The 18297-nt window shown below is 50.8% G+C and overlaps 1 protein-coding gene across 1 annotated transcript in view; it reads right to left on the reverse strand.

Annotated features, from left to right (window-relative positions):
• The window catches only part of LOC137531849 (platelet glycoprotein IX-like), a 128839-nt gene that overhangs the window by 106553 nt on the left and 3989 nt on the right, over positions 1 to 18297 (reverse strand). The window lies entirely within an intron of this gene.

Genomic DNA, 18297 nt, shown 5'->3' on the forward strand with positions numbered 1-18297 from the left:
TTAGTACCTGAAGTTGCAACAGGAACATGTATAGATTCATAAGGCACTGAGACATTATACTGATTGTCATACTGAGTGGTTTTGCATGGAAGGGATAGAACAGCTGACTTATTAGCAGGTACACACTCATCAAGGACAGGTGGTAAGCAAGGCAGCTTAAACCAGTGGGAGAAAATCAATGTAAGAAACTGATAAGGATTATCATTCCAAGAACTGCTTTTCAAAATCTCATAAGCCCACGAAAACAGATCTCCTTGCAATAGCGTATAAGCTAATTGGAGAGCTGACTGTGAGAGAACGCGGAAAAGCCGCCGCGTGTGCTGACAGCAAGGCGGCTGATTCCGCGTCCAATGCGGCGGTTTGCACGCGGAAGCGTGCGACTGGTAACATGTCAGAACGCGGAAAAGCCGCCGCGTGTACTGATAGCAAGGCGGCTGGTTCCGCGTCCAGCGCGGCGGTTTGCACGCAGCAGCGTGTGTCTGGTGTGGCTGAGTCTGTTAGTTCACACAGGCTTAGGAATACGCACGCTGAGAGGCAGAACTTTTATGGTGGGCAAGGGGGGATCAGCTGACCAGGCCGGTCAGCTGACCTCAGAGCTGGTAACTATTGGTTGATCACTTAGGGGTGGCGCCAGAGAGCACTACTCCATATATAGTTACTGCTGGCCAGTCACAAGTTGTCTGCCGTTGCGAACACTACGTGGAAGCACTCAGACCTCAGTCAGATCCTACAGTGTGTTTGAACCAGGAGGACCTGGGAATTCACACTGAGCCAGATTACTTGTATTATTATTCTGTTATTCATCAGACTAGTTCCAGGGTGTAGAGACCACGGACCTCGCACCCAGACTAGGGAACTTGTGTTATCATTCTGTTATTCATCAGACTAGTTCCAGGGTGTAGAGACCACGGACCTCACACCCAGACTAGGGAACTTGTGTTATCATTCTGTTATACATCAGACCAGTTCCAGGGTGTTGAGACCACGGACCTCACACCCAGACTAGGCATTGTTTGATATCTGTTATGACTTATTGCTTTCCTGACTACTCCTCTGATATCTGATTCGGTACCGTGCACATCTGATACTCTGTTGCCAAACCCAGCTTGCCTTGGATACCGAATCAGCTTCCTGTCTTTGTACTTTGTCTGTCCGTGTGTTGCCGACCTGGCTTGCCCGACCTCGAGAGCTATCTCTCTCCTTAAGAGATAGTCTCCAGATCTGTCAGTGACGTCCACCTTCAGGTGTCACTCACTCTCTAGTCCTTCCTACCTCCAGCTTGACTCCACCCCTTGGAGAGTCTCAGACTGCTGGAAGGTTCCTGTATTCTCTAAAGCAGTATTGCATATACTGCCCAAGATCACCTGCTCATCAGGTGTGTTTCTCAGAGTATTACTGTTACACCAAACACTCTTATATACATAGGTGTCCAGAGGTTAGTAATATATCTGTATTATTGGTGATTCTGCAGATCATCAATAATCAGGTATATTTCTGTATTCTTGGGGATACTGCAGATCACCAATAATCAGATTCTCTCTGCGTGCTGACACCGATCGTTACAGAACGGCAGACCAAACCCAAATGGACGCACTCCGCAGCCGTCTTGATGCACTCACCGCTACGGTGGAGAATTACACCCGAGTGCTGAACAGTCACCAGACCCAAATCAACGCTTTGTCTGGGACTGTAGAAGTCTTTCAGACGGCTGTGAATGCAGTGCGATCTCCTCCTAGCACAGACATATGCATGTCTGTACCTGAAAGGTTTTCTGGCCACAGATCTGACTTCCGGAATTTTAGAAATAGAGTGTTATCATACTTTGAGTTAAGGCCTAATTCATCAGGAACCATGGCACAGAAAGTAACCTTTATTAAGACTTTATTGTCAGGGGATTCCCAGACTTGGGCATATAGTCTTCAGACAGGGGATCAGGCCCTAACCTCGATGTAAGAGTTTTTTAAAGCTATGGCCATAATTTATGATGACCCGGACATTGCCTCTACCGCTGAGCGGAAGCTCAAGATGTTACGGCAGGGCAAAGGTCCGGTAGAGAACTATGCTGCGGAGTTTAGGAAATGGGCAGTGTCAGCTAGATGGGACTCATTCGCTCTTCTAGACTGTTTCTTGTCAGGGTTGTCAGACGCAGTTTCTGATTTAATGCTGGGTCATCCTTAGCCGAAAGCTATTGATGAGGCCATTTCATTAGCCATCAGAATTGATCGTCGTCTACGATTTCAAAGACAGACCTGGGGTAGGAATAATGTGAGATGCTTGTCCTACGCTACGCCTCCATCTGTTCCATCTCCACCCGTTTCACAGCCACCAGAACCAATGCAGATTGGGCGGTCGAGATTGTCCCGGGTGGAACGGAGGCGCAGAGAAACAGAACAGCTCTGTCTATACTGTGCAGAGGGGGGTCATAGAGTGCAGAATTGTCCCAAGAAGTCGGGAAACGCTGCCGCCTAGGTGTAGTTGGAGGTAATACCCTAGGCGTGCAGTCGTTACCTCTAGATGATAAACGTTTGCTTCTCCCTTGTACTATATCGTGGAGGGATAAGACAGAGACCACTGAGGCCTTCATTGATTCTGGCTCAGCAGCCAATTTTATGGATTATGAATTTGCTAAAAAATTGGGGATCCCGATCTCCCCATTAAAACAACAGATTCGGGTCACTACGGTGGATGATTCTCCCCTGCAGAGTAACCACCCTTTGTCTCAGACTCCAGAGTTAGGGGTCACAATAGGGGTGTTACATAAAGATAGTTTACAATTCCTGGTGTTACGAATGACAACATCCACGATCATTCTTGGCATGCCATGGTTACAAATTCACTCACCTCAGATCAATTGGGCTACAGGTCAGCTAACGAGCTGGTCTACCCATTGTTATCATCATTGTCTAGCGAAAGTAACCTTAGGAAAAACCAAGATTCACATGGAGGGATTGCCAGATCAGTATTCAGAATTTGCGGACGTGTTTTGTCCCGAGTCAGCAGATAAACTTCCTCCACACCGTCCTTTTGACTGCCCCATTGATCTCAGGTCTGGTTGTATGCCCCCTAGAGGTCATCTGTATAATTTATCTGGGCCAGAGAAATTAGCCATGCAAGAATACATCCGAGAAAATCTAGCCAAAAGTTTTATTCGTCCTTCTCGGTCCCCAGCTGGGGCAGGTTTCTTTTTTGTGAAAAAGAAGGATGGAGGCCTCCGTCCATGCATTGATTATCGGGGCTTAAATAAAATCACAGTAAAAAATCGTTATCCTTTGCCTTTAATAGACGATTTATTTACTCAAGTCACCAATGCTAAGATTTTCTCGAAACTGGATTTAAGGGGTGCATACAACCTTGTGCGTATCAGGGACGGTGATGAATGGAAGACTGCCTTTAACACGCCCGACGGGCACTACAAGTACTTAGTGATGCCCTTCGGGTTGTGTAATGCCCCGGCCGTCTTTTCAGGAGCTGATTAATGAAGTCTTCAGAGAGTTTTTGGGCAAATTCGTCTTGGTGTATTTAGACGACATACTAATTTTCTCGTCCAACCTCTCAGAGCACAGAAAGCATGTTAAGTTTGTGTTACGGAAATTACGACAAAATATGCTGTATGCTAAGTTGGAGAAGTGCATTTTCGAAGTGACCTCTGTCGCCTTTCTGGGGTACATAATTTTGACCTCTGGCCTGTCTATGGACCCTGGAAAAGTTTCAGCTGTCTTGGAGTGGCCCCAGCCTGTAGGACTGAAGGCGCTCCAGAGGTTCCTGGGGTTCGCCAACTACTATAGGAGGTTCATAAAGGGGTACTCTACGGTGATCTCACCTCTCACCAGTCTCACCAAGAAAGGGGCAGATACTCACCAATGGTCCCCTGAGGCCCATGCTGCTTTCTCCACTCTGAAGAAATTGTTCTGTTCTGCACCCATATTGAGACATGTTGATATCACCTATCCCTTTATCGTGGAGGTAGATGCCTCAGAGGTAGGGGCTGTGCTGTCTCAGCATTCTGGTTTGCAGGGAAAAATGCACCCTTGTGCCTATTTCTCCCGTAGGTTTTCACCTGGCAGATCCTGAGGATGTCATCAGCTCTGAGGAGGAGGATGCGTCTGTGGGCCTTGCTAGAAGGATCAGCATCGCAGGCATAGGCAGTATCAGAAGTGGGCGTGGTATGCAGGCCACACAGGGTGCTGATCCGGAGGCGGAGAGTTCTGCCGGTGCCACCAGCCGCACCAAACCCCCCCCCCCCCCCCCAACCACCACAGGGAGACCAGCGGCAGCAGCACCTTCCAGCCGAAGGGGCAACTTCACCTCCCCAATTTGGAATTATTTCACCCTGCCATATGTGGAGTGCAAGTATGCCACCTGCAACCAGTGCCGCCAGCAGCTCAGCAGAGGGAAGGAGCCCTCTGCATACGGCACCACCTCTCTGGTCAACCATCTGGCAGGGAAACACTTCCATGAGCATTAGAGATGTCGCGAACCTCCGATGTTCGGTTCGCGAACTTCCGCGGAAGGTTCGGTTCGCGGAAAAGTTTGCGAACCACAATAGACTTCAATGGGGAGGCGAACTGTAAACAATAGAAAAATTATGCTGGCCACAAAAGTGATGTAAAAGATGTTTCAAGGGGTCTAACACCTGGAGGAGGGCATGGTGGAGTGGGATACATGCCAAAAGTCCCGGGGAAAAATCTGGATGTGACGCAAAGCAGCGTTTTAAGGGCAGAAATCACATTGAATGCTAAATTGCAGGCCTAACGTGCTTTCAAACATCTTGCATGTGTATACATCAATCAGGGAGTGTAATTAAGGTACTGCTTCACACTGACACACCAAACTCACTGTGTAACGCACCGCAAACAGCTGTTTGTGTAGTGGCGGCCATGCTGGACTACTGCGCAACATGGCGAGATTGCTCTTCCTCACTCAGTGATGTCAGGTAATGTGTGACTTCCTTCTCAACTTTCCATGGCATTGTTAAAAAGCTTACGTTTTGTTTTTAAATTACATTTTCTACTTGCTGTGTACTTGTTCAGTACCGCTACAATGAGAATCCTGTGGAGGCGGGCAAGTCTGCCATTGTGACCCCGGGTAATGGCCGGGGAATGAGGGGTTTGAATCCGGTGTGGAGCCTGAGCAACGGCTACCACTACACATCCAAGGAGGGCAGCGGGCAGGCATGCACGCCCGCCCGCCCTGAGGTAGTGACCAAAAATAACAATACAGGAGGAGGACTTTCGAGGCCCTGCTGTGTATTTGAAATGAACGTACTTTAAATCCTTTAACGAGAACCAGTTATGGCGGGCAAAGATGACACCACATTCCTTTCACGAGAATCATATGGAGGCGGGCAAGTCTGCCATTTTGACCCCGGGTAATGGCCGGGGAATGAGGGATGGAATCCGGTGTGGAGCCTGAAAAACGGCTACCACTACACATCCAAGGAGGGCAGCAGGCAGGCATGCACACCCGCCCCGAGGTAGTGACCAAAAATAACAATACAGGAGGCGGACTTTCGAGGCCCTGCTGTGTATTTGAAATGAATTAACTTTAAATCCTTTAACGGGAATCCGTTATGGAGGGCAAGTCTGCCATTGTCACCGCGGGGAATGAAGGTTGGATTCCGGCCCGAAGTGGGAGCCTGCTGAGACCCATGCTGTAGCTGCCCTGACTGTGCTTTGCAGACCAGGCATCTGTGGTCAGATGGACCCTTGAGTCAGCGGAAGACAAACCAAGTCGAAAGCATTTGCCAAGAATGTTTTACGGAGGGCAAGTTTTTTTGCCCTTTTTTTTAAATTTTTTTAAAATGATAGACGGTTGTATTTTTAAATTGTTTGAAAGTTTAGATGGTTGTATTTTTAAATTGTTTGAAAGTTTAGATGGTTGTATTTTTAAATTGTTTAAAAGTGTAGCCATTCTTGCTCCCCCCAGCCACGAACAATACCATGGGAACGTGGAGCAGCAGAAGCCCCCTGTGACGGCTGCCGCGGTTGTTCTTCGTGGCGTGTCTTTTGAGGGGTGCTGCTTTTCCTCAGGTGTTCTTGCCATAGCTGTTTGTGCCTTCTCTCCAGGTGCCTTCGTAAAGCACTTGTCCCTACGTGACAGTTGGCCTTTCCACGGCTCAATTTTTGCTGGCAGAGACACTAGATGGCTTTGCTCCGATCTGAGACACACACGTTAAAAAATTTCCAAACCGCTGAGCCCCCCTGGGCTGATGGCGCTACGGTGGCATCAGCAGCTGACGTTGAAGGGCATGTTGGCTGTCTGGCCATAGCTGAATGACAGAACAGTGACTGTCCAGCTGATCAAATTTGGTCTGACCACAATGAAGCAACGACCTTATTATCTTTTGTGTGCCACCCCCACCCGAGACACTCAAATAGCCGGCGGTCATTGCTTCATTGTGATGCGCAAGCCCCTTCACCGTGGCAAGGTAATGATCACGAAGGGGGATGGGCACATGTACACGCACCAGAAAAATTAGTGTAGCGGCCGGTGCTAGCAGCGGCCTTAAAAATTCAGGAATCCGCCTAGAGTCCTGGACCCTGTTGGTAGTGGCGGAGAAGGCAGTCAAGTGGCCTGCAGGCAGAGATGCTGTGTGTGGGGACTAACTTAGTCTTCGGTCGTGCAGTAGCCCTCCGTGATCCATTCCTCATTCATTTTGATAAAGGTCAGGTACTGAACACTGTCGTGACTTAGGCGACTTCTCTTCTCAGTAACTATGCCTCCAGCTGCACTGAAGGTCCTTTCTGACAGGACGCTTGCGGCAGGGCAAGAGAGAAGTTGTATGGCAAATTGGGACAGCTCTGGCCACAGGTCAAGCCTGCGCAACCAGTAGTCCAAGGGTTCATCGTCGCTTTTCGCAGAGTCTACATCCACACTCAAGGCCAGGTAGTCGGCTACCTGCCGCTCCAGGCGTTGTTGGAGGGTGGATCTGGAAGGATTATGGCGAGGAGTTGGACTAAAGAACATCCGCATGTCCGACATCACCCTGAGATCGCTGGAGCGTCCTGTCCTTGCCTGCGTGGACTTGGGAGGAGGAGGGTTACTGCCAGTGGTACCTTTATTGCGTTTTGCAGCCACATCACCCTTAAATGAATTGTAAAGCATCATCGACAGCTTGTTCTGCAAGTGCTGCATCCTTTCCGCCTTTTGTTGAGTTGGTAAGAGGTCCGCCACTTTGTGCCTGTACCGAGGGTCTAGTAGCGTGGCCACCCAGTACAGGTCATTCGTCTCGAGTTTTTTGATACGGGGGTCCCTCAACAGGCTGGACAACATGAAAGAGGACATCTGCACAAAGCTGGATGCAGAGGTACTCTCCATCTCCTCTTGCTCTTCCTCAGTGACGGGACGCAACTCCTCTTCCTTCCCCCAGCCACAAACAATACCACAGGAACGTGGAGCAGCACAAGCCCCCTGTGACGGCTGCCGCGGTTGTTCTTCTTCTGCCGCCTCTTCCTCCTCCACAGAAACACCTTCCTCATCATCACCATCATCAGAGTCTGACTCCTCTCCTTCCCCACACGACTCCTCTTCTTCCTCCTCCTCCCCCCTCTGTGCTGCCGCCGGTGTTGTGGAAACATCGGGTTCGTGTGTAAATGGCTCCCACGACTCCTGCTGCCCTAACTCTTCTTGTTCACGCTCCTCCACAGCTGTATCCACCACTCTACGCACGGCACGCTCCAGGAAGTAAGCGTAGGGGATCAAGTCGCTGATGGTGCCCTCATCGCGACTCACCAGTTTGGTCACCTCCTCAAAGGGCTCCATGACCCTGCATGCATTTCGCATCAGTGTCCAGTTGTTGGGCCACAACATCCCCATCCTCCCAGATTGTGTCCTTGTACTGTAATGATACAGGTACTGGGTGACGGCTTTCTCCTGGTCTAGCAGGTGAGAGAACATCAGCAGGGTGGAATTCCAGCGAGTCGGGCTATCGCAAATCAGGCGTCTCACCGGCAAGTTGATTCTACGCTGAATCTCCGCAAAGCGTGCCATGGCCTTGTAAGAGCGCCTGAAATGCCCACACAACTTCCTGGCCTGCTTCAGGACGTCCTCTAAGCCTGGGTACTTGGACACAAATCTTTGCACGACCAGATTCAGCACATGTGCCATACAGGGTATGTGTGTCAGCTTTCCCAAATTCAACGCAGCAATCAGATTGCTGCCGTTGTCACACACCACATTGCCGATCTCAAGCTTGTGCAGGGTCAGCCATTGCTCCACCTGTTTGTTAAGAGCAGCCAGGAGAGCTGCTCCAGTGTGACTCTCCGCTTTCAGGCAAGACATGTCTAACACTGCATGACACCGTCGTACCTGGCATGCAGCATAGGCCCTGGGGTGCTGGGGCTGTGTAGCTGGAGAGGAGATGGCGGTACCAGCCAAGGAGGAGGAGGAGGAGGATGACGACAGCGAAGCGGTGATAGCAGGTGGAGAGGAGGTGGCTGGAGGCCTGCCTGCAAGCCGTGGAGGTGTAACAAGTCGGTCCTCTGCGCAGCCACGTACTCCCTGCTTGCTGCCATCGGTCACCAGGTTGACCCAATGGTCTGTGTATGTAATGTAGTGGCCCTGCCCGTGCTTGGCAGACCAGGCATCCGTGGTCAGGTGGACCCTTGACCCAACGCTGTGTGCCAGAGATGACACCACTTGCCTCTCAACTGCACGGTACAGTTTGGGTATGGCCTTTTGTGAAAAATAATTGCGGCCTGGTATCTTCCACTGTGGTGTACCAATGGCCACAAACTTACGGAAAGCCTCCGACTCCACCAGCTTGTATGGTAATAGCTGGCGAGCTAATAGTTCCGCCACGCCAGCTGTCAGACGCCGGGCAACAGGGTGACTGGCAGACATTTGCTTCTTCCGCTCAAATACTTCCTTCACGGACAGCTGGGTACTGCTGTGGGCAGAGGAGAAGGAACCGCTGAAGGGAAGAGGCGGTGTGGAGGAGGGTAACTGTGAAGGTGCAAGGGAGAAAGTGGATGAAGACGATGCACCTGAAGGAGGAAGAGGAGAAGGAGGGTGGCTTTTCTTTTGAGGGGTGCTGCTTTTCCTCAGGTGTTCTTGCCATAGCTGTTTGTGCCTTCTCTCCAGGTGCCTTCGTAAGGCACTTGTCCCTACATGAGAGTTGGCCTTTCCACGGCTCAATTTTTGCTGGCAGAGACAACAGATGGCTTTGCTCCGATCTGAGACACACACGTTAAAAAATTTCCAAACCACTGAGCCCCCTGGGCTGATGGCGCTACGGTGGCATCAGCAGCTGACGTTGAAGGGCATGTTGGCTGTCTGGCCATAGCTGGCGATACATGGCGCCGGACACTGCCCCCAGCTGTTTCTGAGGACGAGCTCCCTCTGCTTCTATCATGGAGTCGTCTCCTCCTAGTCCTCTCTGAATCCTCCTCTGAACTGTCCCCCTGGTCATCTCCTCTACCGGGAACATATGTGGTATCCATATAATCGCCATCATAATCCTTCTGGCCAGCTGCGCTTTCCTCAGAAACCTCCTCAACTGCAACAACTTCAGGTGGTCCATCATCCACATCCACACACGTTACGTCCATACTATCGCCACCTAACTCAGACGTAGGAGGTGGTGTACCTGCGCCTTCTTCTTGTTGTTGCAGTAGTGGCTGTGAATCGGTGATTTCACCACCACCACCACCAAATAACTCCTGCAAAGTGTCAAATGCAGCGGATGTGGTGCTTGTTGTAGCGCTGGTGGCTGCGGGAGATGAGGTGTTCTGTGTTAAATACTCAATCACCTCCTCACGATTTTGGGAAGTGATGGCACGTTTTTTCTTCTGAGCACTGTATTTTCGGGCAGGTCCGCATGAAATCACAGCAACATCACCTCGCACAGACCTGCCGGTGCCTGGTGGCCTTCCTCTGGGTCTGCCTCTACCTCTTCCTCTACCTGGTTTGTCCATTTTGTCCATCTCGGGGGGATGCTAGGTATATGCAGTGAGCTGGGTTTACTCAACACAACAGGTAGTTATGTGCACTGATGAGGTGGGTTAAGTAAACGCAACAGGTAGTAGGTATATGCAGTGAGCTGAGTTCACTCAACACAACAGGTAGTAGGTATATGCAGTGAGCTGGGTTCACTCAACACAACAGGTAGTAGGTATATGCAGTGAGCTGGGTTTACTCAACACAACAGGTAGTAGGTATATGCAGTGAGCTGGGTTCACTCAACACAACAGGTAGTAGGTATATGCAGTGAGCTGGGTTCACTCAACACAACAGGTAGTTATGTGCAGTGATGAGGTGGGTTAAGTAAACACAACAGGTAGTAGTAGGATGCAGTGAGCTGGGTTCACTCAACACAAAGCTAGGTATATGCAGTGATGAGGTGGGTTAAGTAAACACAACAGGTAGTAGGTATATGCAGTGAGCTGGGTTCACTCAACACAACAGGTAGTTATGTGCAGTGATGAGGTGGGTTAAGTAAACACAACAGGTAGTAGGTATATGCAGTGAGCTGGGTTCACTCAACACAACAGGTAGTAGGTGTATGCAGTGAGCTGGGTTTACTCAACACAACAGGTAGTTATGTGCAGTGATGAGGTGGGTTAAGTAAACACATCAGGTAGTAGGTATATGCAGTGTGCTGGGTTCACTCAACACTACAGGTAGTTATGTGCAGTGATGAGGTGGGTTAAGTAAACACAACAGGTAGTAGGTGTATGCAGTGAGCTGGGTTCACTTAACACAACAGGTAGTAGGTATATGCAGTGAGCTGGGTTCACTCAACACAACAGGTAGTAGGTGTATGCAGTGAGCTGGGTTTACTCAACACAACAGGTAGTTATGTGCAGTGATGAGGTGGGTTAAGTAAACACAACAGGTAGTAGGTATATGCAGTGAGCTGGGTTCACTTAACACAACAGGTAGTAGGTATATGCAGTGAGCTGGGTTCACTCAACACTACAGGTAGTAGGTATATGCAGTGAGCTGGGTTCACGCAACACAACAGGTAGTAGGTATATGCAGTGAGATGGGTTCACTCAACACAACAGGTAGTAGGTGTATGCAGTGAGCTGGGTTTACTCAACACAACAGGTAGTTATGTGCAGTGATGAGGTGGGTTAAGTAAACACAACAGGTAGTAGGTATATGCAGTGAGCTGGGTTCACTCAACACAACAGTTAGTAGGTATATTTAGTGAGCTGGGTTCACTCAACACTACAGGTAGTTATGTGCAGTGATGAGGTGGGTTAAGTAAACACAACAGGTAGTAGGTATATGCAGTGAGCTGGGTTCACTCAACACAACAGGTAGTATGTATATGCAGTGAGCTGGGTTCACTCAACATTACAGGTAGTAGGTATATGCAGTGAGCTGGGTTCACTCAACACAACAGGTAGTAGGTATATGCAGTGAGCTGGGTTCACTCAACACAACAGGTAGTAGGTATATGCAGTGAGCTGGGTTCACTCAACACTACAGGTAGTTATGTGCAATGATGAGGTGGGTTAAGTAAACACAACAGGTAGTAGGTATATGCAGTGAGCTGGGTTCACTCACCACAACAAGTAGTAGGTATATGCAGTGAGCTGGGTTCACTCAACACAACAGGTAGTTATGTGCAGTGAGCTGGGTTCACTCAACACAAAGCTAGGTATATGCAGTGATGAGGTGGGTTAAGTAAACACAACAGGTACTGGGTATATGCAGTACTGGGTAGTACAATGTGCAGCTCCCTGTCACACACACAGGCAGTTAGTCACTGAATGTGCTGGGCTGCTGGCAGTGGCACACACACACTATCAATTAGCAAGGCTGTGCATGCAACAAAAGTGTCAGTTTGACACACAGTAAAAAAAAAAAAAGTACAGGATGAGCTCTGACAAGAGCTAGGGTGCTATAAAAGCAATAACAATCAGCCAGGAGCAAACTAAGCAGCCAAGAACCTAACTAATCTGTCCCTAGAAGAACAAGTCTGCAGCAGCTGTCCCTATTCTGTCACTAGCAGGCACACGAGTGAGTGTAATGGCCGCCGGACCCTGCCTTATATAAGGTGGGGTGGGGCTCCAGGGCTTAGTGTAGCCTGAATGGCTACAATGTGCCTGCTGACTGTGATGCAGAGGGTCAAAGTTGACCCTCATAGTGCATTATGGGGCGAATTGAACTTCCGGAAAAGTTCGCCTGGCGCAGGCGAACGCAAACCCCCAATGTTCGCCTGGAACCGTTCGCCGGCAAACCGTTCGCTACATCTCTAATGAGCATGAGGAGTTCATGAAGTTGAAGGAAGCTGGCAGTGGCAGTGGCAGACCCGCCACCACTGCGAAGCCGTCGGCAGCAGCCACCCGCCCTCCTCCACCTCCTCCAGCAGCATCAGCAGGAGTGCGTCAGAAACGCACTGCTTCTCCTCCCTCTGCAACTCCTGCCGCCGACACTGAGGCCTGTTCTGGCAGCCAGTCCTCAGTGGCCTCCTCTGCTCCCTCCACTGATTCCCGTGCCAGCAAAAGGCATTGCCAGACCCTGCTCAGCGACACCTTCCAGGGGGTGGTCAGGGTTCTGCCTCCCAGCAGCCGTCGCGTGCGTCAGCTGAACGGCTTGCTGGCACGAGCCATGTGCTCCCAACTCCTGCCTTATTCCCTTGTGCAGGAGGGGAGCGACATGCGTGCGCTCCTGACGTGTGCAGCCCCCGATTGGCCAATCCCCAGCCGACATTATTTTGCACGCACGGCCATCCCTGCACTACACTGCTCTGTGATGGCCAATGTCGGGAGAGGGCTGGATCACGCGGTGGGTCAACGGGTCCACGTCACCATGGACTCGTGGAGCAGCCGGTTTGGGACAGGCCGCTATCTGTCCTTCACCGCGCATTGGGTCAGCTTGGTGGAAGGGGGTGAGGAGGGGGGAGCAGCATCAGGCACTGTCAGAGCAGCAGCAGCAGCAACAATGCAGTGGGTGGTGCCACCATGCTGGGTCAGCGGAATTGCAGCAGGTTCCTCTGATCCGCTTCCATCCTCCGGCACACCAGCCCAAACCCCCCGCCTCAGCAGCAGCGTGAAGCCCCGCCACTGCCAAGCGCTGCTGGAATTGGTCAGCCTGGGGAAGACCAAACTGACGGCGAACCATGTCCTGGCCAAACTCCGAGAGCAGGAGAGGAATTGGCTGACCCCCAGAGGCCTCAGAGTCGGAGAGGTGGTGTCCGACAATGGGGCAAACCTGGTTGCTGCAATCATCAGGGGAGACCTGACCCACATCCCCTGCCTGGCACATGTCCTGAACCTGGTAGTCCAAAAGTTTCTGCGGACCTACCAGGGGATGGACCGACTCCTTGAGGCGGCAAGGAAGGTTGTGCGTCATTTCCGGCACTCGCCTGCAGCCGTAGCGAGCCTGGAAGAGGTGCAGAAGGAGCTGCACCTGCCACAGCACCGGCTCATGATCGATGTTCCAACTCGTTGGAACTCCACCCTGGCGATGTTGGAGCGTCTGGTTGAACAGAGGCAGGCTGTCAGCCAGTACCTTGCACGAGCAACAGTTGCCTCCATCACTGCAACTGGGCGTGCCACCACCAACCTCCCGTACCAACATGGTAAGCAGGGACCATGCAATGGTGTGCGAGTGGGTACCCTTGGTGTGTGTGCTGGACAGGGCCCTGTATGCACTGCTGGAAGAGGGAGCAGCAGCCTTGGACCAGCAGGAGCTGCAGGCAGCTTCACAGGCCACCTCTGAGGAGGAGGGCTTGGAGTTGGTGTTCACAGGCCACCTCTGAGGAGGAGGGCTTGGAGTTAGTGGAGGTCCCTGACCTTGCTGCTGATGAGGGGGAGCAGCAGAGCGCAGCTGGACTGGTGCGGGGGTGGAGAGAGGATGAGGTGGAGGAGGCAGAGGAAGAGGCGGACAGCACTGTCGGCTCTGGGGCTGCCGATGATGTGCCAGCAGACGTGGCCAGACTCTTCCCAATGGCAGTGCACATGCTGAGGTGCCTGCGCAAGGACCCAAGGGTCATCCAGATGAAGCAGAGGGAGTACATCTGGATCTGCATGATGCTGGACCCACGTCTGAAGGGGAAGCTCAGCCAGTTCCTGCCTGCAGGAGGAGACCGTGCGCAACAAATGAGGGATTTGCAGCTGTCCCTTGTTGAGCGATTGGAGGAAGCCTTCCCTCAGCCATCCACCCCCACTGTCCAGCCAGCACAGAGGCAGCAGCAGGTGCCTGCATCCACCAGCAGCAAGCGCACGCGCACCACAGACCTGCTGTCTCTGACCAATGAGCTCTACATGAGTGTAGAGCTGCCAGGGACTAGAGAGGAGGTGCCTGCAGCAGCATCCTTCTCCAGTCACAGACAGCGCTTGACCCGCATGGTGGCTGACTACATGGGGTCCTTCAGCGGGCTTGACAGCGTTGCCCCTGTTGATCCCATGGAGTATTGGGTCAAGCACCTGCCGATCTGGAACGAGCTTGCGCAGTACGCCCTGGAAGTGCTCTCCTGCCCCCCTTCCAGCGTACTGTCAGAGCGTTGCTTCAGTGCAGCCGGTGGAGTCGTCACTGAGAAGCGATCTCGTCTGTCTCACAAGTCTGTGGACAGACTGACGATTCTCAAAATGAACCAGGCTTGGGTGGAAGGCGAATTCCTGGCCCCTGTTGTCGGCGAGAGGGGGACATGAAGTGGCGCACACACATTACACCTGCTGCTGTATTTCTTCCTGCTGTTTGTGTCTCCACTGCCAGGGAACACATTACAAGGTGCTGCTGCCCATGCGCCACCAGCTATTACGCTCAAAAATAGCTGCCTGCCCTGCATTATTTTGAAAAAAAAATTTAAATTATTTTAGAGGTGTCTGGGTTGAAAACTGTGCTGTCCCAATTGTGCATTGGACACAATGTGGGCTTCACGACCGCTGTCTGGAACCTCATGCTGTTTATTTACGTCCCTGGAACCACCGCTAGGAACCAGGGCCTATTATGTCTCGCTGCCTACCCTCCTGCTGCCTGCTGCCAGTCTGCCACACTCATCCTCCTCACGCTGCCTGCTGTTGTATTTCTTCCTGCTGTCTGTGTCTCCACTGCCAGGGAACAAATTACAAGGTGCTGCTGCCCATACGCCACCAGCTATTACGCTCAAAAATAGCTGCCTCAGCCTGCCCTGCATTATTTTGAAAAAAAAAAACAAAAAAATTAAATTATTTTAGAGGTGTCCGGGTTGAAAACTGTGCTGTCCCAATTGTGCATTGGACACAATGTGGGCTTCACGACCGCTGTCTGGAACCTCATGCTGTTTATTTACGGCCCTGGAATCACCGCTAGGAACCAGGGCCTATTATGTCTCGCTGCCTGCCCTCCTGTCTGCTGCCAGTCTGCCACACACTCAACCTCCTCACGCTGCCTGCTGTTGTATTTCTTCCTGCTGTCTGTGTCTCCACTGCCAGGGAACACATTAAAAGGTGCTGCTGCCCATGCGCCACCAGCTATTATGCTCAAAAATAGCTGCCTCACTGCCTGCATTATTTTGAAAAAAAAAATTGTAATTATTTTAGAGGTGTCCGGGTTGAAAACTGTGCTGTCCCAATTGTGTATTGGACACAATGTGGGCTTCACGACCGCTGTCTGGAACCTCATGCTGTTTATTTACAGCCCTGGAACCACCGCTAGGAACCAGGGCCTATTATGTCTCGCTGCCTGCCCTCCTGCCTGCTGCCAAATGCCAGTCTGCCATATACACATTACACCTGCTGCTGCTGTATTTCTTCCTGCTGTCTGTGTCTCCACTGCCAGGGAACACATTAAAAGGTGCTGCTGCCCATGTGCCACCAGCTATTACGCTCAAAAATAGCTGCCTGCATTATTTTGAAAAAAAAATAAATAAATTGTAATTAATTTAGAGGTGTCCGGGTTGAAAACTGTGCTGTCCCAATTGTGTATTGGACACAATGTGGGCTTCACGACCGCTGTCTGGAACCTCATGCTGTTTATTTACGGCCCTGGTACCACCGCTAGGAACCAGGGCCTACTATGTCAGTCACATCACACTGCCTGACACACACTACTCCTCCTCCTGTAGCTGCATTGAGCTTCTGCTGTCTGTGTGCTGCTACCACTGCCAGGGAGAACAGAAGAAGAACTATTTTCTGCTGCCAGCCTGCCACCTGCCCACCCACTCTCCTACCAGCTATTACCACACTACAACTTGCAACTACTTCCTCCTCCTGCTGATGCCTGTGTTTTACCACCGCCAGGGTACACAGAAAAAGGTGCTGTGGCTTGCAATGTGCCACTACCTACCTATTATGCCATCAACACAAATATAACTATGGTGTTATTAAAATAAAATATTTCCACAAATGAAGTAAAAAAAAAAAATATTACAAAAGAAAGGAAAACCAAGACACGATAGAGAAGAAGAGGAAGAAGAAGAAGATATAGAAGAAGAAGATATAGAATCGCAAACGCTTGATTGCAGTTATTGCTGCTAAGGATGGCCCAACCAGTTATTAGGTTCAGGGGGCGATTTCTTTTTCACACAGGGCCATGTAGGTTTTGAGTTTTTTTTCTCACTAAATAATAAAAACCATCATGTAAAACTGCATTTTGTGTTCAATTATGTTATCTTTGACTAATAGTTAACGGTTTTTGATGAGCAGAAACATTTAAGTGTGACAAACATGCAAAAGAATAAGAAATCAGGAAGGGGGCAAATAGTTTTTCACACCACTGTAGGTGTCCAGAGGTTAGTAATATATCTGTATTATCGGTGATTCTGCAGATCATCAATAATCAGGTATATATCTGTATTCTTGGGGATACTGCAGATCACCAATAATCAGATTCTCTCTGCGTGCTGACACCGATCGTTACACTGACGTGGACGGATCAGTAATTTGAAAGGTAGGATTCAGAATAAATCTCACACATTCAGAAAGGAAGTCCTCTTTGGTTTCTGAATCTAGTCTTTTAAAGAGAGTCTGAAGCCATAATTAAAATGGCTTTTTTCCTTATATATAGCAGGGGCATGTGTGCCCCTGCTAAAACGCCGCTATCCCGCGGCTACTAAACGAGGGTCCTTTCCCCTCCAAATTCCCCCTGTGCTGCCCGGGGAGCGCTTCCGTGTGAGGCAGGGCTATGAGCTGCAGCCCTGCCTCACACGTGTCTATCAGCGGCGGATCTCCGCCTCTCCCCCGCCCCTCTCAGTCTTCCTTCGCTGAGAGCGGCGGGGGAGAGGCGGAGATCCGCCTCTGATAGACGCGTGTGAGGCAGGGCTGCAGCTCATAGCCCGGCCTCACACGGAAGCGCACAGGGGTAGCAAAATCTACAACCAAGTTGGTCATGGATTTTGCAAGGGGGGATTTGGAGGGGAAAGGACCCTCGTTCAGCCACGGGATAGCGGCGTTTTAGCAGGTGCACACATACCCCTGCTATATATAAGGAAAAAAGCCATTTTTATTAAGGCTTCAGAGTCTCTTTAAAGCTCTTAAAGATATAAGAACCATATTCGACAAAAACGTACAAATCGGAAATTCCCTCTACACTGGGAATTTCGGTTTGGCTGGTCATACTGTAACGATTGTGGAATTATCTCCGTGGTCAGCGCACAAGGTGTCAGGGGGGGGGGGGTACTGTAATAGATAGCGGAGATGCCGCCGTGGCGGTGAGCGGCATGGCGGCTATCTCCGCGTCTCAGCCAGCGGCTCCCGCCGCGCAGTTACATGGTGGAGTTTTGCCTGGTCCTTCAGTGGCTCATAGACTGAGGGCTACACGCGCGCGCCAGGCGACAGGACCTTTATGCAAGTAGAAGGGGAGTCAGCTGATCGGCCGGTCAGCTGACTCCAGCTGTGCTTCTGATTGGCTAAGTGACTGGGGCGACGCTGGGGAGCGCTCTCAGTATATATAGGACCTGCCTGTCAGTCGCTCGGTGTCTGCTGTTGCAAATGCTACGTGTTAGCACTCAGACCTTAGTCAGATCCCAAAGTGTGCTAGAACCAGCAGGAGCTGGGGATCCACACTTAGTCAGACTTGTTGATAGCGTAAAGTACTAATTGCATTGTATATTTGTTATGACCTTCTGCCAGCCCTGACTACTCTTCTGCTTTCTGAATCTGTACCTCTGCCTATCTGATCCTGTTGCCGACTCAGCCTCAACACTACTCTGATTTGGCTTTCTGTCTTTGTACTGCATCTGTCCGTCTGTTGCCGAACCTGCTTGTCTGACTCTTCTGCCCTCACCAGTGAGACTAGTCTCTGGTGAGGGATTCTCAGTACAGTCCTAATCACCTGCTCCTCAGGTGATCAGTTGTTGCAGTACAGTCTTAATCACCTGCTCCTCAGGTGATCAGTAGCTACAATACAGTCTTAATCACCTGC

Source organism: Hyperolius riggenbachi, chromosome 9 (genome assembly GCF_040937935.1).
Source record: "Hyperolius riggenbachi isolate aHypRig1 chromosome 9, aHypRig1.pri, whole genome shotgun sequence".
NCBI lineage: Eukaryota > Metazoa > Chordata > Amphibia > Anura > Hyperoliidae > Hyperolius > Hyperolius riggenbachi.